Source organism: Ambystoma mexicanum, chromosome 8 (assembly GCF_040938575.1).
Source record: "Ambystoma mexicanum isolate Mex_15411 chromosome 8, UKY_AmexF1_1, whole genome shotgun sequence".
In the NCBI taxonomy this organism is placed as follows: domain Eukaryota; kingdom Metazoa; phylum Chordata; class Amphibia; order Caudata; family Ambystomatidae; genus Ambystoma; species Ambystoma mexicanum.
Window position 1 is genome coordinate 606,866,339 of NC_090929.1, and position 6,083 is coordinate 606,872,421.

The 6,083-nt window shown below is 40.9% G+C and overlaps 1 non-coding gene across 1 annotated transcript; it reads left to right on the forward strand.

Moving 5' to 3' along the window:
* The first annotated feature begins 370 nt into the window (after positions 1-370).
* Positions 371-478, forward strand: LOC138474972 (U6 spliceosomal RNA). Its single transcript, XR_011269181.1, has one exon. It is a non-coding gene; the product is annotated as a U6 spliceosomal RNA (small nuclear RNA).
* The last annotated feature ends 5,605 nt before the right edge of the window (positions 479-6,083 follow it).

Genomic DNA, 6,083 nt, shown 5'->3' on the forward strand with positions numbered 1-6,083 from the left:
AACGGAAGTCAAGCAATCTCTCTCCTTCCAAGTAAAGGAAAGTAGGCACCCCACCACTCTTAGTCTGATGTGAAAGGTCAGTTCCCTCTCCCTTATTCCCTTATGCTCCCATCATTTGAGCGTTGCACTCCTTTTTCTTAAGTTCCCACTCAACTCCTCTGTTGCATCAATTGGAATATCTTTAGTCCTTCCCACGACTCTCTAGTCTACACTCACGTTGACCCTCTAGCTCCCTCCACTCTCTCTCTGATGCAGGTTTAAGCTCCACCCTTCTCTGGTTGGGTCGGATTGGGCCAGGAAATGACTGGCCATGGTGCCACACCTCCACCACATTACTATATTTCTTCTCTCAGTCCAAACACTAGGCTCTGTGCTCGCTTCGGGCAGCACATATAGTAAAATCGGAATGATACTGAGAAGATAAGCATGGCCCCTGTGCAAGGATGGCACGCACATTCGTGAAGTGTTCTATATTTTTGAACAAGGACTTCTTCCAAGGACTGGATCAGAGCCTGTACCCTTTGATCAGGAGACTCACTGCCACGACTGCCAACCCTTTTGACCGCTATCTGCAGCCCAAAGTGGTGAAGACCCTGTGAAGCCAGCCTTACTGTGACCAGTCTACACAGACCATGAAGAAATGCAACCCATGACTACACACTGAATCCAAGAGGATGGAGTAATGAGGCTGAAGCCGCGGTATCCAATAATCACTGCTGATGGATACAATCTGTCAGCAAGAAGAAGAAAGAAGAGACTCTAGGCTCTCTTACCGGTGACACAACTCCAGCTGCTTTCATGCTACAGTATGGTGTGGCCCCTCACTCTACAGTACTTTAGCTCCTGCTTTTCACATGGCTTGTAGGGCCACATCCAGACAAATGTGGCCTCCAACAGCTTGCATATGACACTACGAAAGCTTGATTCCCGCCATGTCGCCAGAATTCCAAAAGAAAAGAAAACGTTTTTAGTTATGACACAATTAGTGGAGTTCAAAAACATTACACAATGCTACCCAGCTTAGTAAAACAATCAAACATAGAAGCCTCATGTACCTATCCCATCCAAACAATTTTCCATCTAGGTGAATCGTAGCATTGCTGATAAGAAGTCCTACTGTATCAAACAGCTATCCCTTCTGAGAACAAATCCTTCTTGACCAAAAGGGACACTTCTGCAAAGGTTTTCTTCCAAGTTCACTGCTGTAAAAACACGACCAAATCTGATGTTTTCCTTCTTGATTCCGTTGCAGTGTGGTTGCATTCTTCTGAGGCTGTTCTGTAGTGGCAATGAGGTGTTCAGCACTCCTCCCTACTTGCACCAAAGAATTCACCGATCCACGACTACCAGGCCTATCAGAACTCCCTACTTCAGCATGCTAACAGTTCCCAGGATCAGGAGAGTCAGAGCAGGTGGAGCTAGCTTCCCATACCTGGCAGCCCAGCATTAAAACGCCCTTCCTCCAACCCTTAGAGGAGAAGATGTGCACTTCACCTTTCGCAAAGCGATCAAGACATTACTTCTCATCTAACCAAAAATCGCATGATACTATCTGTCACACATACTGTCTATCAAAACATATCTTGTATGTATCTAACTAGTATTGACTCCAAAATGCATCGCTGACACCCTCTGTAACTAAGCTCTTCACATGTAACAGCACCTTGATGCCCTTGGGCTGTTTGCGCGCTACATACATATAAATAAATAAGAACTGAATCTAGCTTTGTATTGTTATTGAGCTTATAACTCTGCAATGTGTGAAGCACACTATGTAGCATCACCACTATGAGAATAACCAGTTCTTTAAGTGGAATACAATGTTGGGACAGTCTAATAAAGGGTGTGTGGCTAGAATATCCTGTGCATGATCTAAAGGAGAGGCAGGGCGTTTGTTGAAGAGCTGCCTGTCCCAAAAAAATACACCAGGTCCTGCAAACATGGTTTTGGGGTCAGCATTGTATCTTCTGCTCTGTATACTGCAAAATAAAGCACTGTATGGTTCTGTTTCTAAATAAGTTGCTGTCTGTAAATAAATGAGTGTCTCAATCAGTATATAAGCAATTCAATCAATGACCACAGACATGTGACACTTATCACCCATTATCTCTGTGTGCCTTTAAGGTTTGAAAGTACCTTTGAAAACCCTGCAGATATTCCTGAAGCTCAGATTACTTTGCATTCTGGTACTTGTGGTATTCAAGATGGGGAAATATAAATACAATAATACTCTTTTGTGCAACATTTTATTAGTCTTTACATGTTTGTCATGTTGGTTTATTATTTATTTTTATGTGCTTTGTGCAGTTTTCCACTCATCTCCATACAACAGAGCCGTTTTGAATACAAAAGATTAACACATATTTTTATAAGCTTGTGATGAAAAGATATGTGTCTAATAAAAATAATGTGGTCAGTAATGCCTAAGTTGGAGGCTGGCCTCCCATGCGAGCATCACTAATTACTGCATGTATGTGATACTGGTCAAATAATTGTATCTCAATGTGTCTTATCTGAAAAATTGGAAGTCCCCAAAAGTTATATAGTTCACACTGTTCTCCTTTCAAAAATAAGCCCCACTCGTGGTTCGTGGTATTGCTAAACACTATATAAAGTTTGTAGTGATCATTCATATATTTCACATCACAAATGAATGTATCTCATGGCTTACATATGGCAACGTCTTGTAAATCAACTTTCAATAAAGTTTTTGAGAATCAAAGGTAGATGGCAGTCTGTGTGTGTGGTGCCATTTTCTTTGATGTCTCCTCTGGTGCTGTCAAGCCATGTCCAAATTATGAGGAGTTGCACTTCTCTTGGCACACAGGGACTCCAGCAAAAAAAAAAAAGAGGACACACACACACACACACGCGCACAAAGTCACAATTACGAGAGCAAGTAGTATGTGAGGGTCATCTGATGTTTGACCTCTATCGACTTCGTTACAAATACGGCGGTATTTCTGGAGGAAATAATACCAAACTCACTGTTGCTACTTCCACTTATTTTGGCTGAAACCCACCAAATTACGGGGTGGAGGGGATTGGTATGCCAGTGTTAGCTACCATTTTGAGGGTTCATAGGAGCTTGGAGCATTTAACGTGGATGGTAATTTTTCCCATGATAAGCCCTCCATTTTTCTGGAGAAAATGCTTCAGGCCCAGCGCAAGAGGTATTTCCACATACTTACTCTGAATCCGAACATGGTCAAAAATGTAATTCATTCCATCATGTCCATTTTCTATAGTACCTCCATGCTCGCAATCATATATGTGAACCTCCTTGATATGATTACAGTTAGAGTACATGTGTAATATGCCTGCATCATGAGTTTGGTCCTACCTGATCTAATAGACAAGTCCCCTAGTGATACATTGTATTTGACTTCATTGTGTTCCAGCATCGTTTCTTGCCTTAGATAATTTTCAAGCGTTTCAAGATCTACATTATTTCTCCATTGGACCAGTACACTGATAATGCAGGTCAAATGAAGTAAATCATGTGCTCCTATTCATGGGTGTTGCTAGGTCTGTAAAAAGATCCGGGGCTAGGCTAATGTCCGGGCTGTCGGGACTCTCGGCTAGCTAGCCTGGTGGTTATAGCCCCTGAGCTTCTATACGGGGCTACAACCAAACATTCCCTGGCTATTCCCACTTCTGCCCCAGACCTCCCTAGCGATGCCTCTGCTCCTATCTGCATCGATCAGTCATTTGTTTCTTTTGTTGACTGGTCTAAGTGTTTGCAGTCAGATCAATTAAGGCAAATGCTTCACTGTTGGTTGAATGAGCTCCCCCACCCCAATCTGCAATAAAATGAACGTCATGATCCCTAATGAATTCCTCCTTGTTGAGCCCCTTTGTTGAACCATAGCAAAATCCACCATTTCTCAATAAGATCAATGACTCACTTGGGTTATGTCCTTTCACTAATGCCTTTCTGATGCAAATATATCCATGCATACTCATTGATTGTGATGTTTCAAAACAAAACATGCAGCAGAAGTAGCAATATTTTAAAAAACTCAGAAAATACAATTCTCTGCGAGGTGTGGAGGTAATTTTAGGGGGAGGATATTTGTGTGTTTGCCCTCCTACTTTTGTACCCCCTCATTTGGCTGGGCCCCTTTCCTTTAGATGCCATGCCGCAACCCAACATTCTTCAGAAATGTTACTCCGCTGTGTTGAGGGCATAAATGTCAAAAAGCAAAAATATAGATTCTGGACAATTTTAAAAACACTATCACTATACCACCTTAAAAATAAAAACATAAACACTGCACGCAGGAAAGCCTGTACATGACACATTAGGAAGAAAGAGGGAGGACAGAAGAAAAAACAGGGCATCCGGAGACAGACTGACAAGACAGGACTCGTGGGGTGAGAGGGACGAGGGAGACAGTGGTAGAGAGTCAGAGAGAATTAAAATTAGCAACTCAAATCATTGTTGATATGCATGATGTGTACTAACCTGACGTGTACAATAGCACGTTTTTTTGTTTAATAATTTGTATTAAACATTTAATAGTAATAACAGTAAAAGAAATGATTAGATCAATCTTTTTGATAGGTTTAACATGAGTAGGAGAGATTACCAAAAACAAAGGTATCACAATAATATACCATAAATATAGTGATAAACGACAAGAATGATCTAATCAGCATGTAATAATTGAGAATGGACGAACATGGGTAGGACAAACCAAAACGAAACAGAGACAAAGGGCGAAGGGAAGTGGAGAGATATTCAAAGCATACAGAGTTGGGTATAGATAATAGGAGCATACATGTAATCACATATTTGGAGCATTACAACAAAAGATATTCACAAACCATGCAATGCCATATTATGAAAGGAGAGATACTCAATAAAGATGTACCATTTAACATTATGTTTGAATTTCCTATTAAGACGTGCTGCCATACAGTGTTCTAGTCTATGTATATGACATATATTGTTCCACCAGCCCTTTACTGATACATTTTTTGAATCTTTTCATTTAATTGTAATGATTTTAATTGCAACAGAAATAAATAGATTGTAGAGACTATGGCTGGGTTGTGTTCTTCTACTGTTCTCGAGGGCAGTGCTAGCTAGGAGTATGTTCGATAATGTAAGGGGGAGATTGACCTTGAAAATGATGTTTAGAAGAGACCATACCCCTCGCCAAAACGATCAAACAAAAGGACTTTAAAAACATGTGATGATAGGATCCATAGTTGTCACCACAAGACCAGCAGCTGCCATCTGAGCCAAGATTAGTTTTCAACAGATGCATTGGGGTTATGAAGGCCCTATGGAGAAACAAAAATACGTTTTGCATTATATTGGCCGCCTCCCACAATCTGTTTCCCATTGAACCTGGATAGACCATGTGTCTGTCAGAGAGTTCTTGGCACCAAATACATTGTAAAACTGGGCCACTTTGACTTTGGGAGAAGAGTTCATAAATACAATTCTTATGGGGTTAGGCATGTGTTCATTCTAAGTAAAATGATCAAAGCTGTTAAGGCAAGAATTAACTAATCTGTTATAGAAACAAAAGTCAGATGCAGGTAAGGAAAACATTTTTGGGAGAGCTTGGAAGGATACCCAACCTGTGTCGTGGTAAATTTGATGGGTACATCTAATACCCCAGATGATCCAGGACTTCCTGTAAAGTGTTTTGTTATTGTGTGTGATATGCTTGTTATTCCAAAAAAAGTGAAAATATGAGAGATAGTGAGCGTGTATGATTGTTTAGGAAGGTTCTGAGGGTGGACACAGCTGCTTTGATCAGGTTACTGAGCTTAGAAGATAGAGATCCAAATATATATACCAGATCTTGAGTTTTAATAGGTGTATTTAATTCCGTTTCAAGAAGAAACCAGGAGCGGAGGTTGTCGGCTTCAGAGGAGGTGAGCCAAATGCATGATTGTTTAATAAGGAAAGCATCATTATTTGAAGTCTGGAAATGTGACACCACCATGCTCAAAGTGGCCTCTGAGCTTACTGATGACAACTCTCATGCCTTTGCCAGTGCCTCATAGGAAATTGATTAGGATATAGTTGATTGATTGCAGAAAAGAAGGATATGGGGAGCAGA